At 39.9% G+C, this 24607-nt stretch overlaps 1 protein-coding gene across 3 annotated transcripts in view; it reads right to left on the bottom strand.

Annotated features, from left to right (window-relative positions):
• LOC128744392 (1-phosphatidylinositol 4,5-bisphosphate phosphodiesterase) overlaps positions 1–24607 on the bottom strand; it is a 185127-nt gene that overhangs the window by 46309 nt on the left and 114211 nt on the right. The window contains exon 1 of one of the 3 annotated variants that reach the window (XM_053841376.1): positions 3904–3907. The exons of the other annotated variants lie outside the window; for them this stretch is intronic. The gene's annotated coding sequence lies outside the window, so the exon portion shown is untranslated. Of the gene's footprint in view, positions 1–3903; positions 3908–24607 lie in introns of those variants that run through there. 3 annotated transcript variants of the gene reach the window in all.

The raw sequence follows: 24607 nt of genomic DNA on the forward strand, positions 1-24607 counted from the left end.
CAAGACACACTGTGGCTCCTTTCCTATTGGTATAAGACCTTAGTTTCCAACGGGGTTGTTCACCCAAAGCGATTTTTTCCATCCTTGCTGGCACGTCATATTTGCGATAAACGTGCTTTGGCTTTAACGTTATTTGTAACCAATGGCCCTTTTAAAGGCCACAAGCGAGTTAAAGTAAGATTATTGAAACATGTCTGGCATAATCATATTTAATACAATAATCTGTGGGCTGGTCATACATTACTATTTTAACCTCTATGATGTTCACATTTTATTTTTTATTTTTAATTAAGAATTTTCTATGTCTCAATAGTTACAGGCGTTGTGCTTATGAACCCCCGTCCACATATTTTCAAAGCCACCATTGCATTCAATGACGAATTGAATCTGAATATTTCGCTCTTCTCTTTCAAATATTCACTTAAACAATGACACTCATGGATTCTTACAAACATACATATGCCAAAAATGCAGTTTACATCAGTCTTTGATCTAATGATCTGATATAGTCCTACGTGACCCTTATGCTTTTGCTTGCATTCGTGGGAGTTCGTGTGTTTTCGTGGAAAAAGTCCCTCGTTACTACCAGGCTCGCTAGTATCTGATAGAAGGTAGCAAGGCACGTGTTCGGAATCTAATTTCCATTTCTGTTCTGTGAAGATAGTTTTTACAATAGACGAAGGAAATGGTTGAAGTAAATTATGTTTTAAATCGTTCTAAAAATGGTACAAAGATAAAAAGGCAAAGGCAAGAATGCATAGCATAGCATGATTTGATCGCCCGTGTGTAACTCACGATTGATCTAAGTAAGTTATTTTTACACAAAGACCCATTAAACTAAATATACTTGGAATTAGTAGATATAAGTATACGTAAATGATACAGAAATTGCATTAAAATAGGACGCTTCGTATAAAAGTTGCACAAAAATGACGAGATAAGAATGATCAAAACAAAACAATACATGAAAATAAAATGGGCCAAAACTGACACACACCGGCTCAAAAATAGTATAAAAATAATACTGTAGTTACAAAATATGCAAAACTAGCACAAAAATGGTTTTCAAATTTCATATTTTTATTTATTTCTATAACCATCACACTGCCAATAGCCTCCCAATGATCAGTGAGAAAAATCCCCACATTCCCCATCTTTCTTGAATCTATGGAATGATGTTACTTAATCATTTTATTGCCCGAGGCAGGCCTAGCTAACCACAGACGCATTATGCGATGTTTGAACGAATCTCGCGAAATATTAGTTTCACATCTTGACGAGTAAAACTGTTGACCGTTCTAGGAAGCGTTGTTGCATTAAAAAAGTTTCGAAAAATTTTAGTCAGCCATGTGTCCTTTAAAAACCCCGTCCAATGTTGTACCACAGAAGGAAAAACGTGCTACCAAAAGTTGCACGTCCAAAGTTACTTCTATAAAAGAATGCCACGGGTTATTATAGACAAAAAAGGCGTTAAAACTTGCTGCTCTAACATTTTCACAGCCGGTCATAGTTCCAGCTCGTTTAATACCGAGTCTTTTTATGTTACTCCTTAGTTTCTTTATGTAGTAAGTTTAGCAAAGATAATGCCACGACTGGCATTATTTTCTCAATCGTGCAAAAGTGTTCCATTTTATTATTTTACATCAACATTCATAACACTCCAATCTGTCCTTTTAAAAAGTCTGCGAATTTGAGTAGTAATCCATTGTGTACTGGGGTAAGACACAATTTTCTTTCTCTTTCTGCCAGCTTTTTTTAACATTGAATTGGTAAAGTAATACCTGAGACCCAAGTCGAATTTAGCAAAACTGACATGGCGCTGGGCCGCTGGGACAATTTGCAAATTGGAATGAAAAATTGATTGGCACTGATCTTGACAATACAATTATTCCAAAAGGAATTTTATATGATTTTTTATGCTTACTGAAGGGTTTGTTCGAACCGCTACAACGCAAACTGCAAGATCGACCATTAATCAATTTACCGATGAGTTGACTTACCGAGGGATCGATCGAAAAGTACAATGTCATACGACCATGATGCTCATAAACGGCAATTCGTTTATGGACAACTGCTGCGAAAGAGAGAAAAAATCCAACTGCACTGCACTATCACACACCTCCCGACAATGGATGACAATCGGTTGACACTGGCATACCGCTGGTGCTGCCTTGTTCCTCGGCAAGGCCCTGCAAAGACTCCTATACTCTAACTGACTGACGTACCACAAAGTGCAGTCAATGTCGTCGAGACATCAAAAGTCACTCTCATATCGCTCACCTAGGTAATTGCGTGTACAAACGAGAGGACCGGTTGACCTTTCTGCGAACCATTACCGGGTCACGTTCTCATCTCATCTCGTCTAGCTTACCGCCGTCCATCGTTGCGGGATGTACCACCCATTATGGATATATCCCGGCATCAAACCACATCCTGCCGCACACGGGCGGGCGGGAAGTGTGTGTGTGCGATGTGAAATGGCCACATCCTGGCGGCGTTCGCTTCAATATGACTATGCCACTGCTGCTGCTGCAATAGTGGCATGTGTTATTAAATCACAAATGATAGGATGATACTCTCGATGGGAAGGCCAACCGGGGGCAGGTCGAACGTTAACCCGTTAAGCCTACATTATCATATATTCGGAAACGGCTGATGCGCGTTTTCGGACGGACCTTCGTGAATTCCCGATGATCGGCAAGTGAACAACCCTAGAGTTTAACAACCCGAACCGAATATGGGACAAGCGATATGTGGTTTGGATAAAGACGTACCCACTCTGCCGGCCCGACCCGGCCCGGCCTGCCTGTGCTTGCCTGCGGGAAGAATAGACTTACAGACAGTGTTTCTCGGAGCGTATCGTTTCAATTATTGTGTTTGTTACATCCCGAGAGCTCTGGCTCAGTCAGTCTCGTCTCGTGCATAACGCCATCGCAGGCAGCACCAGCGTCGTCGTCGTTGAGTTGAGGCACAGGAAAACATCCTCAGGAAAGGTAAAAGTCGGACAATCAACCCCGGGCATGTGTTGTCGGTCGGTCGGTCGGTTCGTCCGAAGGACCTTTTTGTTCGCGGAAGGTGTCTGCTGTGTGTGTGAACCGGCTCGGAATAGAATGAAAGCACTATTCAATTATGACTGGTTACATTTCTTTTACCTCGTCCGTTAGTCAAGGACGGATGGATGGATGGATGGACGTGCGGTTCGGTTGCACAGGGAAAATGGACTCTCTAAGACTGGAATGGGACGACTTAAAGTGGGCCTGTATAGCACTTGAAGTGATGCAAACTAGAGGGAAACTAGAAGGTAATTTGCTTGATTATTGGAATGGGAGCGGTACCTGTTATTTAAAAAGAAACTTTGAGTGTATATTCAATGTTTATCTTCCATGGGGAAACAAGGGAATTCGCGAGGATATTTTTTACTTAACGGGAAGTTTATGAATTAATTAGTGGTATGACATCCAATAACGTTACAAAACCGTCCGGAGTAAGCAACATCAACCAAATACTTTTTTGATTGACACATACTATTAACCTTTTTTGAGGAACAAAAGTCATACCGAATTAAGTACAAATATAGGGTATTTTGCTTTATACTGGACTGTAACTGAAGTCTCAATTTCAACTTTTCTGCATGTGAATGTCCATTATACAGTTGACAAGGGAATAACGACACCAATAATCGATGCTGCAAGTAAAACCCACTAGAATTCCTAGTGGGAAATCGCGACAGTCCATAAAGGGACAACAGACAATCCACTGTGTTTCGGGAAAATGTGGAAAATCATCTAGCCTACAAGTTCAATGTTAGCAATTGTCACTGCCCCAACCTCCTAAGTTTCATATTGATCTAGCATTTTTCTACTCGAGCAAGCCTCACACAATTACTGTACAATACTGACTTACTGCTTCATGAGATTAGTTCTCGGACAGACATTGCTGATCTTACAGTTGTGGGTGATTTCACGTAAGCCCTGCTGCCATAACTGATGGCATCGAAAACAAAGAAAAAAGAAAAATACAACACAAGTTAGTGATACAGACTATTTTAGAATTCGTTTTTTGTGAGTTATAACTTTTTACGGTTTATTATCTATCAATATATGAGAGAAAATCGAGGAAAACGAAGAATTTTCAGGTCCTCCGTTCACAAATGTGAGTACCGAACTCTCGAGTAAACTCCCGAGGCATACCATTATTGTACAATTCAGCCTATAAGGTGTTCCTTTGGCAGCAAGGTTCCAAGGTGATTTTCGTAAGGATCACTCGACGATGGATCAGACGTTTACTCTGCCTCGTTTACTAGACAAGTTGCGAAAATATAGCTTGTAAACTCACCAACTGTTTGTTGACTTTAAGGCTGCGTACGATTCAATAAAACGTACGTAGCCTCTCTAGCCAGCTATTCAACATTGTCTTCCACCTTTGAAGACCATACGAAGCACAAACGTGAAAAAAAACAAACCCGGACGAACCAAAAAGATTCGCACGCCTAGATACCTATAACTCGATAAAAGAATCCCCTTTGCTATGAAATAGGAGTCCTCAGGGTTCTGAAACAGGAACAGGTAAGGGAAGCCTTTGGGGCATAAACGTCTTTAAGACTTGACCCTTATTTGGTGACATAGACTTCGCGGCCAGTTATTAATAGAGTACAGAACAATCACGGGGTTAGTCCAACAGTCCTACTGACTCCGGAAGCACCACCCAGCCGAGATTCGAACATACGACGATATCGTATGACCTCGAAGCTAACTGGGAGGACAAACGGGCAAACGTGGAAAAGAACGGGACTATCATCACGATGTATCTCATATATTTGTTGGCTTTCCGGATGATGTCGATATTAGCGGAACCGTAGAGCAGTGGAAGAGGCCTTTAGGCTTTTTGATTAAATTGGAAGCAGCGAGAATGAGATTCACAACTAACACTGCCAAAACGAAGCATACGATTACCGACAGAGAACGTGGGATTTCAAATGTTGTTGGTGCCGAGATGAAGCTGAATTGAGAACGATATAAAATAGTGGAGGAATCCATATAGCTAACTGTGCTAGTCCTTTACACACTTGGAGTATGTATGGACGCTGATCTACGAATGCTTGGAGTTTTTGAATGCAATCAATACTTGGCGGCAAAATGGATAGTTTAATGTGGCGCATTTAATGACTGTATTGTAATAAATGCATTCCTATAAATTTGACACAATAAGACAAGCTAAAATTTCCAAAATGCCCGTGCTTTGTGTATCAGTTTTATCCGCTTCTTAGAGTTTGTAGTTCCACTAAGAGTTTTATCTGGCTGCAATCACGTTTCTTCTGGTGATTGACAATGATATCGTATTTTGAAAATTTTTGTGTAACTATTGCCAAAGAGGCACTCCAAAAAAGTGATTTTAGTGACTAAATGAACAGAAATAGTGACCAAAAGGTGACCAAACAGATACAAAAAGTGACTGAAAAGTGATCAAATGGAGCAAATTTTAGATTTGAAATTTGATGCCAAAAGAAAGGTATTTATGTAGGAATTTCAATGATCTTCAAAGCACACATTTGTTTCTGTCAAAATCTACAAAAAACAACCAGGTTGCCATCGTCAGGTATAGGGCCGAGGTAGCTAGCGATATTCCAAGAAGTCGTTTCAACTCAACTCGATCTTGGGCTACTCGTCGCCAATTTCCCGGCGTCTCGGAAGTCGCAAAGTTGCTTTTGACCTGTTCGAACCATCTCGCACATCAGGCTTCTGTTTCTGATGCCAGTGTGGTTGCTACTACCTCACTGGCATCAGGATCTACTTCCATCTATGCTCCCGAATTCCTGTTTCGGTTTGGCGCTGGTACCATCGGCGAAGGTGTTCCAAATTGGAGATCCAAGTGTGAAGCTAGCAAATATATCGCTGGCAGCGATTAAAGAAATCTGCAGTTTCCGCGTTATCTTCGCCGATATGATGCACCACGTCTCACAGGCATGCAATAGAACGAATTTTTACGTTTGAGCTCAAAAAACTCGTGCAGCTGGGATTTTCTGATCTGGAGTTTTGTGATATTGTCCATACAATATTGGGTCAGCTTTCTGCATCTTGGCCTAAATGCAGTATAACTTTGTGGTTTGCTGCAATTCAGACGTTTGATTGCCACTTCAATTTCAGCTGATGATGACGGCTAACAGTTGACGCGGTTGATGCAACGTACTGCGGGTGTTCAAATTGTTCACCTCAGCAGTTAAACTGATCCGTACGATTGCTCAGAGGTTTATGCCATGCTCTAAAAATAATCTCGATTGTCAGTAATTTTACTGCAAAGCGCAGAAGTTCCAGAAGTTTTGCTTTTAGAATGTTTTGCTCAGCAGTCCAATTAGCGACAATTTTGTTTTATCTTGCATTTTCTGCCGGAGCACTTCAGAATGCATGATTTAAGGTAACGAAGCAAATCGTTTCAGGCCGTCTAAATGCATGTCAGATATTCTCTTTAGGATACAGAGCAAACAGTCTCTAGTCTCCAGTGTGTGAAGAAAAAATTAGCTCTGCTGGTTGAGCTCTTTCTGCACAAGATAAAATGCTACAAGAGAAAACAGTATTTGGCACTACTTGAGCCCGAATCTTACGATCCGGAAAATATAAATGTCTGTTAAGAATTCAGAAAACTGTGGATATATTTCATTGGCCAGTGTTTGCAAAGATGTTTAATCTTTGTATTAGTTCTTTGAGCTCTTATATTCCATAATATAGCTCTCAGATGTTGAACATAAAAGAGTCAGCCGGAAACTGAAACAAATAGTTTTTATGGTCATATTGGATTTTATATAACTGAATAAAAACGTTATCTCCACTGTACTGATTCTATAGGTGGGCAATATGGCTCTTTCGTGTGAGTGTCTCTGAACCGTCTATTGTCTGCCGCAAACCGATTCATATGGTCCGATTCATAAGTCAGACAGAACCGAGTGGCAAATTTCTGACTTCGAGAAAAACGCATTGAAAGTTTACTGCATTCGAAATCATCTGACTAACTCTGGCTGTTTGCAACATTTATGTAGAGTTAAATGTTGCTTAGAAAATTCTTGAACGTTTGCTATCATTAACTCATTTTTTAAAATTTTGCGACTTGGTCCGGTCTGATTGAACACCGACCATATGATATCGCGACAAGCAATCGAGTTGAGCAGGCGAGTCGAGCAGTCGAGTCGAGCAATCGAGCCGAGTAGTCCAGTCGAACAGTTTATTCGAGCAGTTGAGTCGAGTAGTCCAATCGAGCAGCTGAGACGAACAGTCGAGTCGAGTAGTCCAGTCGAGCAGTTGAGACGAGTAGTTCAGTCGAGCAGTCAAGTCGAAAAGTTAAATCAAGCTGTTCAGTCAAGCAGTCCAGTCGAGTCGAGTTGGGCAGTTGAACCGAGCAGTCGAGTCGAGCAATTTAATCGAGCAGTCCAGTCGAACAGTTGAATCGAGTAGTCTAGTCGAACAGTTGAGTCGAGCACTCGAATTGAACAGTTTAGTCAAGCAGTCTAGTCGAGCAGTCGGGTCAAGCGGTTCATTCGAACAGTTAAGTCGAACAGTTGAGTCTGGCAGTTCAGTAGAGTAGTCCAGTCGAGCAGTTCAATGGAGCAGTTGAATCGAGCAGTTAAGTCGAGCTGTCGAATCAAACAGTTAAGTCAAGCAGTTGAGTCGAGCAGTCGGATTGAGTGGCTAAGTCGAGCAGTCTAGTCGAGCTGTTGATTCAAGCTGACAGTTGAGTCGAGCAATTAAATCGAGTAGTCTAGTCGAGCAGTTGAATCGAGCAATCGGATTGAGCAGTTAAGTCGAGCAGCCGATTCGAATAGTCCAATTGAGTAGTTGAGTCAAGGAGTTCATTCGAGCGAGGAGTTCATTCGAGTCGAACGTCGAATCGAACAGTTGAGTCGAGCAAATGAATCATGCTGTCCAGTCAAGCAGTCCAGTCGAGCAGTCTAGTTAACCAGTTGAGCAATCGAGCAGTCCAGCAGTCGACCAGAGAGGTGACTAAGAATACAATCCATTGCTACGAACAGAAATTTCACATGAAAAATTTAATTGAAATTGAAAAATCAATTCACTAAAAAATAATAATTGAAGAATAAAACCTAATTTGGAAAAGTAACCGTTTAGAAATGAGAAGTGCCTTCTTTAAGAATGGGAGATCCCATACACATGAAATACAAATTTCTTCATAACTCGAGGACTAATGAAGCAAATGGAACCAAATTTGGCATGTGGAGGTTTTTGGAGGCTTGGATTTGTTTTGAATTAATTTATTTTATGATGGTTTGAGGCCCCTCACCCCTGTGATAGAAGGATAAGAAGAATAATCGAACGATTAATCGAATAATTCGAATCGAACGATTATGAACGATTAGCGGCCATTATTAGAGGATTATTCGCATTCATATTGTTTCCTTTGAACTATTCGATTAATTCAACTACTCGTGCTGGCAGTATTCGATTAAAAATTATTCGAATATTTTTATAGTTAATCGATTAGTTGAATTAATTAAATGATTAACGGACATCACTAGTAAAGAATTGCAGGCAACTAACTGACGCAAAGCAGCAATTGAAACATTCAAGACTATTCTCGGACAAAAGAGTCGCTGATTTTCCTCACTTTGAGAATTGCTGCGTTACTTCACATGCACAAATATCCCTTCAGCCCTGTTTCCTTGTAAGACAACAGTTCCGAAAAAAATTCTTGCAGTACCTATTCGCGACTGCGAAAGCTAAAGAGATTTTTAATCCTGTTCGCACTTACACGAAAACCCATTCTCAAAACTTGCGTGAAAACAAAAGCAAAAATACTTCCTTCACTTTTTTCTCACGCATAAACCAAACAAATAGGGTAAGGAACGAGTTAAGCAGTGTTACCTATTTTAATCAGTTGAACATAAATGATCAGAAAATGCACTTTTTTATTCATATTTTCAAAATCTTTTGATAGGATCATCTTCACAAATCACTTAACCATACATTTGATTCACACAAACACAAAATACTGGGTTTCCGACAAGAAATATGACGAATTAAAAATTGTTGTCCAAAAACGTACATTTTTCAGCTGCTCTTCAGCAATCGCCACCTCGCTACTAACGAATTCATCAAATTTTCAGCACTGATTACAACCACTCTGAAAGTCAAGCACTCAATTGTCACATACCATATTATTCAGTCTCTTTTTTTCTATTATCTAAGGCTTTGTCACTAGCCAAAAGTTTTATTATTTTCTAACAAAACTGAAAACAAATTCTGAATTGACGGAACCTGTTCACCAGTAGCAGCAGCTGCAGCACAACTGATGAACTATCGTGTTGCAAAAAACACTGTTTCGGTTCTGGAAATAAGAATTTTAAGTTTGAAATTAACTAAAACCTCCTATGGTGAAAACGTGGTTCAATACTTTCAAGAGAAATGTATGTTCATAATTAATTTTTCTTTAATAAAAACAACACAAAAGACAGCTTTTTCAATAATTTTCGAAGATTTTCTCAGTGATTTAATGAAGCAACGATGTGTTTCAATGTTATTTGCTTTGACAACACTGTTCTAAAGTTAGATCGTGTGCACTTCTATGTTTGCCTCTTTTGTTCTCCCACCATCCTTATGAACAGCGAGTGAGACGTCAAACTCGCAGTTTCCCATAAGAACACCAGAGAATAAAAGAGACGACGAATACCGTTTGCCGAACAGTGCGGTGAGTGTATTCCCCGATAAACAATTTAGACAGATGGCATTTTACGCATCTATGCCGATACGCTATGCCGATTACGCATCAGATGCCGATTAGTAGGTCGCGGATAGGAACGCGAACTTACTGAATAGGGGGAAAAGTTCGAGGGATTTTTTAACGGGACGTAAAAAAATTCAGATTTCAGGATTGCTTAAAATAGCACCTTGCGGGTGAAAATGGGTTCGGTGTGTTCAAAATTAGTTCCACTGCTCCAACTTTTAAAGCGAAAAATCAAAAGTTTAGCTCAACAATAGTGTCTTCCAATGGTAACAGCTTGAAGAACTAAAGATAGCAAGAAGATTGGTATGCTGATATCCCCCACTTAGTCAACCCATCGCTTGTAATAAGGTAAAACAATCAGTGACCCGCTTAGACTGCTTAAAACTAGTTCTTTACCCTATTAGCAACTTCGTAGTCGCGAATGTGGATACAATCTGGCAAAACGAAAGGATTGCTGCTCACTTTTCTGTGACGTTTCACCTTCAGGACATCAATTTGGACTAGATTCAATGTTTAAAAATTAACTAGGTGGAAAGGAAGGGGGGGGTTTTATGCTTTAACAAAATTGTATACTTTCAGGACATCAAACTGGACTAGGTTTGTCGCAGTCCTAAGAAATCTTGTTGGGACGAGAGGGCTTTACCACTCTTTCTGGCATTCTTCCCAAGCACAGATATCAAATTAGTATAAGTCTAAACGTCGTAAGAAATCTTCGACCTTTTGGGACGAGCGTGGTTTGTTGCTTTTTTTCTAAACATAAAGTAATCGAAATCACAACAAACAGATGGTGTATTTATCTGTCGTCCCTGCCTGTGGAGCAAGGCGATCACAAAGAAAATGTATGGAATAATTTGACCTTGAAACTGTTCGGTAATTTTCACTAATTAGTAATTGAAAAACAATTACAATAGAAATCACATAATTGCTACATCTTTTATGAGTCGATCGGTATATAAACCATGAAAATCCATTCATAATTGGCAAAGCTATTAGCGTTCAAAATCTTTCATTCTTTCGTGACGCTTGCTTGAATCCAAATTTTGGATTGACACCCTGCGGTAAGACGTAGTTCTACGTCCAAAACCCAAAATCTATTTTCGTCGTTAATTCTTCCTCACTTTGAAAATTACTAAATATTCCGTCAACCCCTTTTTTCCAGTTTTAAATATTTTTTGCAGTATGTGGATACAATCGGCCGAAAGATAGGGTTGGTCGCTCACTTTTTTATAACTGTTCACTTTCAGGATATCAAATTGGGCTAGGTTTATCGCGGTCCTAAGAAATCTTGTTGGGATGAGGAGATTTATTACTTTTTCTGGCGCACTGCTCTAACACAGACATCAAATTGGTCTAGGTTCAAAGTGTTCCTAAGAAATTTTGTTAGGACGAGAGGACCTTATCACTTTTTCTGACCTACTTCAGAAGCACAGATATCAAATTAATATAAGTCAACGTCATAAAGAAACTTGGACCTGTCGAGACGAGAGGGTTCAGTCGCTTTTTTCTAAAAATAGAGTAATCGAAATCACAGTAAACAGATGGTGTATTTAACTGTCGTCTCTGCCTGTGCACTATAGGCCACAAATTAAAATTTCGGGACAAATATATTTGCGGTTAAACGGCATGTCTCAGCTCAATGTGGTCTTCGGCAACTTTTTGAATGAAAAATGATGCATCTTTTGAAGGGGTCGTCCAATATTTTGGTGTTACTTTACCCCAATTTAAGTAATAACTTTTTGAGAAATTTTTTTTCACCTTTTTGGTTTCAAAATATTAAAGATAAACCAATTTCAAGTATTTTTTCTGAAGATATCAAACTTCTACCTTTTACCCATTTTCAGCAATAGACCTTTGTTTATAAACAACCCCTCAAATCACATTTCTTCTTGTAACATGTTTATTTCAACAGACAGCTCAATGTGATGTTCTAGACAACATTTTGCACCTAACAGAGGAATTGTTTTGCTGAAGACTGTTTTGCTTTTTTTGCGTTAATTAATAAGATATAACTGTTTTAGGCTAAAAACCGTCTGATGAAAAATGTGTACAGTAGACTCTCGGAAAAGTTAACTCTCTGAAAAGTTAATTGTTCAGAAAAGTTAAGCGAATATCAGCTCTCATGCAACACTCTAAAAAGTTGATTTTTCCCTTAACTTTTCTGAAAGTATGAATTTATTGATTGTCCAAGCGTTCGTTTCACACGTGTTTTACTTCTATCTTTATTTCTCATTGTTCGGATTGTTGTCTTTCCACAGTTTCATACAGAGGTGCATCCTAACTGGTATTAAATTAAACTCTTGTATCGGACAGTTGCAACAATAGTTCAATATACAGGCACATAGTGACTTCAGGATTTTTGATAACATACTAGAAAAGCGCAAACTCACATTGAATTTTAAATGCAAAAGAAAGCACATCAAGGACCAAAAGTAAACTGTATTGCCGACTATTTTAAACTTACTAAAAGGAACTAAGTATTATTTCATAACGATCTTTCTACATATTTCATTCCATAAAAACTTCCAGAACTTCCAACTTCTCGACTGGGAGAGGCTGTAAGAGTCAATAGGATAGTAGCAACTGGCCCTTCAATTATCCGGCACTCTAACAGCTGGCTGCGAAGTCTGTCGTATAAAAACAGAAGGTCAAGTTTCGTTAACGGAATGTAGCACCTAGGCTTTGCTTTTTAGAACTTCCAGATACATACAAATATAAATCCTATTTCCGAGAATAAGTCCTATCCGAGTCATTTTTAATGACTTTTAGGACTACTCAGAAAAGTTAATATTTCGGAAAAGTTAATCGACCCATTCCCCAATCAATTAACTTTTCCGAGAGTCTACTGTATTTTTTCAAGGGTGGTGTCTTCGGAGAAGTAAAATAATAAAATATAACGCATCTTCCTGCACTATTAGGGTGACCATGAATTCACCTATTAGGGTGATACAAACTTTTGTTTTCTTAAATAATTTTAAAAAAAAGTTTTTTCTCTCCAAAAGTTGCAGAACATACTAAAATAAGCAACTTTGCTGAATAAAGTAACTATCTATCTCTTACCGATTGCGAAATATAATGATGTGTTAAAAAAGAGCACTTAAAAATCAATTACACTCAATAACTTTGCACACGATTATTTTATTGCTTTCAAATGTTCTACAAAGTTATTCAGTATGTTTAAATACATATTTTCTGTGAAGACTATTTGACGCTAAGATGCATATTTATTAAGTTATAAAATGTATGAAAAAAAATCCGCGCTATTCCCAGCCATGGTATTCCCAGGTATTCTCTGAAATACACATTTGGACAGATAGCTTTAATAATTTCCTATAAATTGGTATGCAAACTAGTTGCAGATACTTGCAGATGGCTAAGATATTCGGATTTTTGATCAGACGGTTTTTAACCTAAAATCAGTTATATCTTATTAATTAATGCATATAAAGCAAAACAGTCTGCAGCAAAAATATTCCTCTTTTATGTGCAAAATATTTTCTAGAAACAAACATGAAAACAAACATGTTACCGGAAGAAATGTGATTTGAGGGGTCGTTTATAAACAAAGGACTATTGCCGAAAATGGGTAAAAGGTAGAAATTTTATGTCTTCTGAAAAATTACTTAAAATTGGTTTATCTTTAATATTTTGAAATCAAAAAGGTGAAAAAAAGTTTACTGAAAAAGTTATTACTTAAATTGTTGTTTAAGTAACGCTTAAATATTGGACGACCCCTTCAAAATATGCATCAATTTTTTATTCAAAAAGTTGCCGAAGACCACCTTGAGCTGAGACGTGCCGTTCAACCGCAAATATTTTTGTCCCGAAATTTTAATTTCTGGCCCATAGTGCTGTGAAGCAAAGCGGTCACGAAGAAAATGTATGGAGATATTTAAGCTTGATTGCTATACCTGTTATGCAGGGTGTCGATTATCTAGCGAAAATAAAATTCCCTGACTTTTCCAGGTTTTTCCAGGTGTATTTCGAAAAATTCCAGACGCAAAATATCTCCTTAATTTCACGTATCAAAGGGTTTGTTTGGTTTAATTGGTTGTTTACTCTTGAATTATCATTTCCTAATGAATTCAATTTTTCTTTTTAATTCAAATTCACCTTTTTTGCAAAATTTCTATGTGCAAAATTAAAATTGATTCGAACTTAATTAACGCACATCGAAATTAAAGAATCAAGCTAAATAACATTTGCAAGATATCTTTTCGAAAAAAAAAAGAAATAGTCTGCTGGTTTATCTGGTTTGGCTGGTTGCCAAAGGGATGTGGGAGAGCCGTCTTGCCTGTTAGATTACATGAATGAATGGGTATATTATATATCCGCTTCAAACATTTAACTATGCAAAACAATAAACATAAAGGTTGGTCTTTAGATTAGAAAATAATTTGAAGATATTTTCTGACACAAAGTCCGATTTGTCTGAGCAGCTATTTCGATTTGTTATCAAAATTTGAGGAACAGGAAACACTTCGTCATAAATATAAAAACTTTCGAGGCCAAACGACTCATCGAACATCGCAGCATCATCGTATTATTTAGAACCTGACATTCGATCTTTTATTCGACCTACTTCCAGCCAGCTTCTGATATTCAGGAAAACTTCGGGTTTGCGACTCTATCGATCCTCTGCTCGCAGTGGAATTTCGAAGATATGACTGATTTGTTAGACTAAATCAGAATTTTGAAGCTGATATGGTCTTTCATTCGAATACGCATTAAGCGTAGGTTTTCACTAATGATCGACATGAGAATAAAAACTAAAGGCCGGGTTCTGGCCCGTTCAGGTTGAACAACGTAGTAAATTTTCAAAGGCTGATCTTGGTTCAGTTTGATTAGTCCTCGTTCCAGTAACAGTCCGATCTCGGTGCGGAAGTCTTGAATTATCTAGACGCAAAATTTGCTGGTATGGCCTTTTTATGCCACTTTCCGTACAAAATAAGCAAATTTTCTATCCAGAATTTTTCACGCAGAATAATCCACACGTCCTTTCCATATGAAAAATCATGTAAATTTCTCTACAGGGAGTTACGTGACTTTCAGTTGAACATTATAGGAAAATACAATAACATCTATCTGATTTCCACGTAAATGCACGCATACTAATGCAAACTAAATTAAATTCACGTAAATAGTACGGGAAAAGTAGAGTGGAAAAAATTCACATAACTTTTCCCGAAATTTCAACGTGAAAATTATTTTGAGTGTTGATCTAAATATCCAATTAATATCAAAGAATCCTAAAGATATTGATAATGATCGATTAGGTTGTGAGCACTTCCCTTTGAAACCAGAATCGATCAAATCGGTTCAACCGTTGTTGAGGTTTAAACCAGGTCGCACATTCATGAAATTCGAAATTTCGAAACTCGCAAATTTGAACACAGCACGTGAGTAGAAATAACGTCTCGTATTATATTTGATTAAGATATACGCGAAGGCCTTGAGTGAAAAGGTGCCAGATATTTAGTACCTAAATGTTATTCTTGCGAAGTCTTAACTTTTCCGGTATATTTTCTTCCCATGTCAAAAATCCCTGACTTCAAATGAAATTCCCTGACATTCCCTGACTTTTCCAGGTTGAAACGAATTTCCCTGACATTTCCAGGTTTTCCCTGATTTTCCAGGTAATCGACACCCTGTTATGAGTCGATCGATATCTAAACCATGAAAATCCATTCATAATCGGTAGGGCTATTAGCGTTCAAAATCTCATATTTTCGTGAAGTTGACTAGAATCTAAATTATGGAATGACATCCTACGGTTAGGCGTAGTCAAAATGAGATGTTAATCAAAATCAGACGGTAAACTGTCTCAAGGATCTCAAGGTAAACTGGAAAGTAATCAAACAGTCAAGTGAAGATATACGCGTAATGCAAGGTAGTGAAAATTACGAGTTCGCGAACATTGGAAGCTTATTCATTCAAAGAAGGAATAAAAAGGACTAGATGGCCAACGGATAAATTCCTGCAGCGTTTGTACGGCCCTTTTTAGAACATTGCTTTAAGACGTGCAGAATACACTGCAATCACTGGATCGACTGTGTTGCCCTCAAAAGTTTTGTCAAACCAAAAACTGTTTAATAGGATCTTAAAGGTGCTACCGTATCTGAGAACCGACTTAATCGCAGTCATAAACCAGAAGGAACGTAAGTATAAAGTTAAACACCCAAATTCCGTAGGAACTTTATGGCTGTCTCTACATCCAACACACACTGTTAGTGTAGTTGCAGAGACTGTTGAAGATAAATTGCTAAGGGCATTTTCATAACATCGGCTGCTACAATGGATAATTTGGTTGAATCTAAGCTTTTCAAAATGAATCTGGTGATCCCTTCCTACCGGCAGCCAAGGTTGAGTTGAGATTTGCCGTGAAAGCCATAGTTGGAAGTGTTACGGAGAAAACCTCAATGTCAGAAAAATACCGACTGTAGTTGTGTAAGTATAACTACTAAGAAGTATTTCTTCGCCAAATGAAAGATCGACCGCTACCTGAGATCTCAAGACGACATATACGAGTTTACGCAAAAATATGCAATAGTAGGTATTTTCATTAAGGTCTGCTTTGAAGTCGTGGTTGAAAACTACCGTCCACTTAAGTTTTCGATTCCATTTATGCAACATAAGTAAACGTGTGAAATCCAATAAGTTCGGGATAAATGGGTGAATGTTTCCAGATTTTTAAAAATTTACGCTGTACAAAGATCTTCGGTAATTCTGCTCGCGGGTTGATTAATGATTAAGAAACCTGTGGTTTCAACTGTAACCGATTCCGTGAAGGGTTCCACCGCATCAAGGCGTCTAAAATTCGTGCGGTATGAGTTGCATCACGACTCTTCGATAGGGAACTGCCAACGGCAGTCACAATCATGATGAAAATGATATGTTTAGTTGGATAGACCAATGAAAACCGAACAAAGTTACGATGGAGGCGCTCGGTTTTCAGTGTAAAAAATGCGACATTGTAATTAGGTAACCACAAAACCACCAATCGATCGTTTCAATTCGATACCCCTAAATGGCACCGAGCAGTTAGTTGCTGGAATTATCGCCAAAGTTGTAAAATTCCCATCAGCTCAGTGTTCGCTCGTAGTACTGGAAGAACTTAATCAACCATATCAAAATAACGAACCGCTTCAAGTTTTCGTTCCGGTCACTAGAGCAACGATGCACTTTGTGGCACGGAAAACCATTTACTGCTGAGCGGAGAGCAGCACGACGTCGTCGCCCACCAAACAATAATAATAATAATAATAGTTCTACTCAGTTGGTTTATTTATTGCTCGGGGGCACAGAAACGATCAAAATAATTTTCCGCGCAGTTACGGCTGTATGTAGTTCCTAAATATTTCGAGTTGGACGGCAATCGCAGTTTTCAGCTTCATGCAAATGTACATACTCGACCGTAAAATACATTCGCTTCAAGTGCTTTCCGCTCATTAATAAAACTACAGAAACAATACCGTAGAGGGAGGATGATGCTATCGACGAACTAGACGGATGTTGATGTGTGATTATAAATGTGAGAAAATCTGGAACTGCGAGGTAGCGATGCTGCGCGGTTTTCGTTGAATTAGCGCTGGTTTACTTGTTGAAGCCTGTCTGTTTATGCACCCTGCGAAAACAACTCCATTGTGATTCTCCAGTGCTGCTAATGTAATGTCACTTTGACTTCACCTTTTACATATCCCATTAGGTGGTGATGTCGAGTAACCCTGACATTGTTTCACGAAAACTAATTTAGCCGTGACCTACATTTGCCGAGTTTGCAATATCCAGCGCACCAGGTGCAAGCAAGCAAGCAAGCAACCACAGCATCCATTCTCATATGTACGCTCGCTTGCTTGCTAGTAAACTCAGCTGAGAGGCCCCCAAAAGCTAGGGTAAACGAACGGATGAGGACGGGTAATCGGAGACCAATCACTGCACTATTTGCACCATTCAGCACACCCCATTAGGATGCCACCAACGAACGACGTTACAGAAACGACCAACTATTCCATTATGCTGTGCCACCCACTCCGGGGGCTCAGGGCGAGCGAGATGAAATTGATTCTCCCTCCTACCCGGTTGACTTGAACTCAATTCATGAACTATTTATCACTTCGTTTCCTCCCATCAGTCCCGCAGTTCGTCAAACCGAGGTAGAGAGGAACTTGCAGGCCTTTGTGGCCGTTTCCATGTGCCACCCTTCCTCCCTCCCCCCTAAATACACCTCGTTCGTTTCCGTCCAACAGGAGTCAATTTAAAATGGATTTCAAATTGAATAACAAGAGCCTGCCTCTGACTGACTGCTTTTGCCTATATCCCATTGGAGAGTGTAAACGGTCGACTCTTTTGAGTCAATTCAATGCACACCGCCGGTTTTGTTGGGGACACCCGGGATAAGCCGTCCTTGAAATGGGGCTTGACGGATTTCGAATTGCTACCGTTTGGGGCGCTACCGTGGAGGGCGCGAAGGGTGGTAGAGATGAAAGGAATGCGCGGGTATCCATGTATGTACGTACGTTGCTGGTTGGCGTGGTGTTGGTGACGGTACTGCGGCGATAATTCAATTTAAACAGCCTTCTCCCACGCTTTCCTATCCGGTGGTGAGGCGGAAAATGCCTAGACCAAAACGACACTACTGACTATGGTCTAAATTACATAATCCTCCGATGGTGATAATGCCCGACGGTCTCTTAGTTTGTTCGTTATTAAATTAGGAGACAGTGGAAAACGAAGGGTTTACACTTGTATTCGGTGATAGTAACGCTGCAGCAGTAAAAAACTCATAGATGGATAATGGTTGGATAACATGTCTGTTAATGTTAGACCTCTTTGGTTTCGTATAAGATTGAAGCATATTGTTTATCAGTAAAGAATTGAAATTCTTTGTGCCTAAAAGAATTTATAGGAAAACTCACAATTTCAATGCCAAAAATTTAAATGTTACATTCATAAAAAATATCCAATTTCGTCGACTGTCATTTTATCATATCCGCTGTATACTGTGTTAATAGTGCTTCTCTGGACAACCAATGCATCACCAATGTTGAATGGTAAATTCAAGAGCCCATAGATCATCTTACTTCATAAACGAACACATGATGTAGAAGCATCAATGGTATTTTCAAGCATAATAATATTCCAAAAACAAATTTGTTTAATTAAGTACAAGACCATTGCCGTAAAGTCTATAAAGAATTTTTTATATCGAGATAATCCCAAACCATTTTTTCTTTGTCTTCAACGGCCACTAGCCTAATAAAGTGTTGATTTCGTCAGCAAATGCTGTCAGTATTCTGATGGCAGGCAACTTTCAAACTCATTGATGCAAAAAATAAAGAGCAACGGTCCTAAGGCGTTCCCCTGTGGTAGTTCCCAATTCATCTCAAACACAAATTTGGAATGGTGTGTCCGTATTCAACATATTTACTTATTTAAACTATTGAACCAACTGTAAAAGTCATGTCAAAAAATCTGTTACCTATTTTGGAGGTGCGCTTAAAATGCAGAAACACTTTTATGAAATCCTGGCAGCTGAAAACTATTTCAAGTGTTTTTGGTAAGGAGGTTATGAATTAAATATGAAATTCTAAACGTGGAAAGGTGAAGCCGCTTTTGAACGGTCCGAACGTATTCCGATATTCCGGGGAATTGTCGGAAAGTAGCCAGATACCTAAAGGCATAAGTCAACAATAAGTCTGACATCAACGCTTCTCAAGGTGATCAAGAAAATCACAGGTAACTATATCCGCAATGAGTTTTTAAAAAACTCCGTTGCATGGAAATCAACATGCATACCAACACGGTAAATCTCCAGAAACCGCATTGCACTGCGTAGTCCTCACTATTTAATCGAGAAAACGCTTAAATATCAAGAGACGGCATTTTGTGCTTTCCTTGATATCGAAAGCGCTTTCGATGACACGCCATTCGCTTTAATTATTACGGCTGTAGTGTAGCCATGTGTGGCTCTCTTTAAAAATGAAATCGTTGTTCTCTGTTTCTTGCTTTGGTCACTGGTGGCCGACGCATTCCTTCACAAGCTAGCGCAGCTTGGTTATGAGACTATTGCTTACGCCGCCAAAGGAAAGTTTGTCGTAGTGCAGCTAGAAGCAATAAACACCACCATGTTAAAATGTTTACAAGGTTGGCTTAATATAACCCACACAAAAATAGTCGTTATACCATTCACTAGGCGAAAAAAAAACATATTTTTACTCCCCCCTATACTGATGTCGAACTATCAAGCAGAGAGCTTCAGTAATGTAATCAAACTCCTCGGAATAATCTATACCTATAAAAATGGATTTCTGTCTGTCTGTACGTTCCTCATAGAATCGAAAACTACTGAACCGATCGGCGTGAAAATTTGCATATAGGGGTTCTCGGAGCCAGGGAAGGTTCTTATGATGGTAAGAGACTCCTCCCCCTACTAAGAGAGGGGGTTCCCATACAAATGAAACACACATTTCTGCATAACTCGAGAACTAATCAAACAATTGGAACCAAATTTGGCATGTAAAGGTTTTTGGAGACAAGATGTTTTCTATGGTGAATGGAGACCCCTCTCTTCTTTAGGAGGGGAATTATGACCCCTCCCCTCTTTAAGAGGGGGGGCTCCCATACAAATGAAATACAAATTTCGTCAAAACTCTAGAACTAATCAAGCAAATGGAACCAAATTTGGCATGTGAAGGATTTTGGATTCTTGCCTCTACGATGAATTAGGAACCCTCTCCTTTTTAGGAGGGGGGCTCCCATACAAATGAAATACAAATTTCCTCACAACTTGAGAACTAATCAAGCAAATGGAACCAAATTTGGCATATGGGGGTTTTCGGAGGCAAGATTGTTTCGATGATGGTTAGAGACCTTTCACCACTGTGGTAGCGGTGACTAGAGATCCCAAATAAACGAACTCATCAACCACTTTCAGTTCATCGCCGTCGACAGTTACTGTCCGTGGGAGCCAAGCGTTGTTCTCTCATGAGCCTCTTCCCACCCTATATTTGGTTTTCGACGCATTGATTTGTAACCCTATGCTCTTAGCCACCGTTTTTAGTTTGGCGTAGATTGCCTCTGCCGTCCCCAAATTTCAAGTAATGATGTCGAGGTCGTCCGCGAAGACAACGAATTGGCTACTCTTGCTGAAGGTTCCTCTCGTTTCGATGCCCGCTCGCCGGATCACACCTTCAATAGCATCGTTGAATAACATATAGGACAGACAGTCCATTCCCTTGCCGCAACTCTCTACGCGATTCGAAAGGACTCGAGAGCGCCCCCGAAATGTACACGTAGCACTTCACTCGCTCCACGGTAGCTTTGATCAGCCGCGTCAGTTTGTCCGGAAAACCGTACTCGCGCATTATCTGCCATAGCTGTTTGCGCTTGACTGTATCATATGCTGCTAAGAACAAATTTTGGTTGTATTTATCTGGCATAAACCCGCTTGCTACGAGCAGTAACGTTCAAAAAATTGTTTCCCGTTGCTTGGACATTGCTGATATGTCTGATGCCATGGAAGTAATTCGGCTTGTTCCGAAGGACAAAGATGTCACTACGCTGTCATTTGTATCATACAAAGTTGGTTTTGACCCTGCATTGAAAGCGATAGCATTGGATCCCTCTTGATGGCCATCTGGATTGATGTTTCGCGAATTTATTTACCTGCCAAAAAACGTATACCGTCAGTCGAGAATGGAGCAAATGGAGTTTCAAATTCAATGCGTTCTTCTGTGGACGGTGGAAACCTTCGGATTTCTACCAGAGGCGATGACCGCACTGAATGACCCTATGTTGCAGCGTGATGTCACCTACGAATATGGTAGCCGGATCCTCTATCAGAATGTGCGCGGCTTACGGACGAAAATCGATGAGCTTTTCTTGACGACCTGCGAATGTAATCTAGAAATCATCATTTTGACTGAAACTGGCCTGGACGACCGAATCAACTCCCTGTAACTATTTGGGCCACCGTTCACTATATTCCGTTGCGACCGTAGTCCCTGCAATAGCAATCAATCTAGCTTTGGTGGTGTGTTGGTTGCTGTAGCGCAGAGTCATATATACCTCCCGATCGCAGCCAGATCATCGACGTAATTGAAGAACATATCTCTTCTGTTGGCGAGCTTCACAGAAAATGTGGCGATAAAGATGCTTTGTTGGTTTGTGGAGATTTTAATCAACCACAACTTGTTTGTAATGATGACCCAGTTGGTATTTCTACTCATCCTCCCACAGCTGGCGCGGCGTTGATAGACGGCATGGATTTTTCCAATTTACGCCAAGCAAATTTCCAAAAAAACACCTTGGACGTACGCTGGAGTATTTTGTTCCTCTGATCATCAATTGTTAGTTGAGAGTAGCATCGCCCCGCTACTTCCTGTCGATCCCACCTCTTTCAATAACTGTTGCAACTGCCAATTGTAACAGCGCTGCTCGTGTATGTGTGGATAACGAAACGACATCGTTAAACTATCGAAAGATAGACTTTGATGCTTTGACTAATCACTTGTCGAACTTTGATTGGGAGTTCCTGCGCGATTTCATTGATATTGATGACATGACTGCGTGCTCCTGCAATATTGTTGTGGAACGGCTGAATTTAAATCTACCTACTGTGAAGCGCCATAGCTCACCTGCGTGGAGCACTGTTCGCTTGCGTGAACTAAAGCGACTAAAAAACAATGCTCTGGTCAAAAATCGCCATTTTAAAACCAACTTGTCGAAGCTGAACTTTAACCATCGTAGTGATGCATACCGTCGACTGAGCAATGCTCTGTACAAATCTTATGTTCTGCGAGTGCAGACCGATCTTCGTCGAAATCCTAAGAACTTTTGGAACTTCGTTAACTCTAAAAGGGAATGCTCTTCCATACCATTGAATGTTTGTCTGGACGATGTTGAGGCAATATCAGAGCTTGATTCATGCGAGCTGTTTGCAAAATGTTTCGCCTTTGTGTTTGCCGATCGAATTGCTTCCGAAACCAAAGCCGAGATCGCGGCTGAGAGTGTTTCAGCTAGTTTAATCGACTTGACAATTTTTGAAGTTACTGCTGATATGATATTAGCCGCAGCAAAGAAGCTAAAACGATCCTACTCAGCAGGCCCCGATGGAATTCCTGCTGTCGTTTTTAATAAATGCGCTGAGGTGCTTGCAATCGCACTATGCTATATCTTCAACAAGTCTTTTGCGCAAGGGAAATTTCCCGGAATATGGAAGCAATCTTTTATGTTTCCGGTGTTGAAAGCTGGGGACCGGCAGAACGTTAGAAATTACCGTGGCATCACTAGTCTGTCGGCTGGCTCCAAGCTATTCGAGATTATAGTAGGTGGCGTGGTTCTTTCCCGTACAAAGAATTACATCTCTACCTCTCAACATGGATTTGTCCCAGGTCGCTCCGTTTGTACTAACTTGCTGGAATTTACTTCGTCGTGTATATCGCATATGGAGGCACAAATCGATGTCATTTACACTGATCTAAAAGCAGCTTTCGATCGTATTGATCACAAAATCGTTCTGTGTAAAATATCGCGACTTGGTGGTTCTCGTCGATTCGATCAATGGTTGAGTTCGTACCTATGCGCTAGAATTTTACGCGTTAAGCTCGGCGCATGCACGTCTTCGGAATTTACTAATAATTCAGGAGTTCCGCAGGGAAGCAACATGGGACCCCTGTTATTCATGCTGTTTTTCAACGCCGTGACCTTGTTACTCGCATCTGGCTGCAAATTGGTGTATGCCGACGACCTTAAATTGTATCTGGTAGTTCGAACCATAGATGATTGCCTCCGTCTGCAGGACATGCTGAATGATTTCGTTGGCTGGTGTCGAAGAAACTGGCTCGTAATCAGTATTGCCAAGTGTGAGGTCATGACGTTTCACCGCATTTTAAAGCCAGTTTTGTTTGATTATCACGTCGACGCATTGCAACTGAGGAGAGTCGACCGTGTAAGTGATCTCGGGGTTCTCCTTGATGCGATGCTCACTTTTCACTGACATCATGCCGCATTGATATCCAGAGTCACACGGCAGCTTGGTTTTATCTCCAAAATCGCCCGCGAATTCAAAGATCCACATTGCCTGAAAGCTCTCTATTGCTCTCTAGTTCATCCAATACTGGAAACCTGCTATTTAGTTTGGTTTCCACATCAGTTGACCTGGAATTTGCGGATTGAGCGTATTCATAAAAGGTTTATCCGACTTGCATTACGTGAGCTTCCCTGGCGTGACCCCGTTAACCTGCCACCGTATCCGGATCGCTGCCGTCTACTCGGAATCAGGCTTCATTCTCGGTTTTTTGCTCAGTAGATGCTCATTTGACTACAGCGCCTCAACTAAACAGAATTCGAAAAAATAGTGGAAAGGGCAATTGAAGAGCTAATTATTATCTACATTATTGTTGAAGAAAGAATAGTTCTATCTTTCGTACTTACGGCGCTATGGGGCTGCTACCCCGTTGGTAGCCAAATGAGCGCTCTTTTTGCTATCAACGGGGTAGCTATGGGGCCGTAAAGACGAAAGATAGAACTATACTTTCTTCAACAATAATGTAAATAATGATTAGCTCTACAATTGCCATTTACACTGCTTTTTCAAATTCTGTATAGTTGAGGCGGTGTAGTCAAATGAGCATCTACTGAGCAAAAAACCGAGAATGAAGCCTGCTCGGAATCGATACACTCAAGCGCCATTGAAAATGGCAACAAGCAATTTTAATAACAAAACTGATCAATGGTAATGTTGATTCACCGACACTTCTGTCTCTCCTGAACTTCCGCTACAAACCACTTACCACCGCACATCATTTGGTTATCAGGAACCGATTACCGCGTGCATTAGGACCTTCGAAATGGTTGAACAATTGTTTAATTTTAATAAATCAAC

This window comes from Sabethes cyaneus, chromosome 3 (assembly GCF_943734655.1).
Source record: "Sabethes cyaneus chromosome 3, idSabCyanKW18_F2, whole genome shotgun sequence".
Taxonomy (NCBI): domain Eukaryota; kingdom Metazoa; phylum Arthropoda; class Insecta; order Diptera; family Culicidae; genus Sabethes; species Sabethes cyaneus.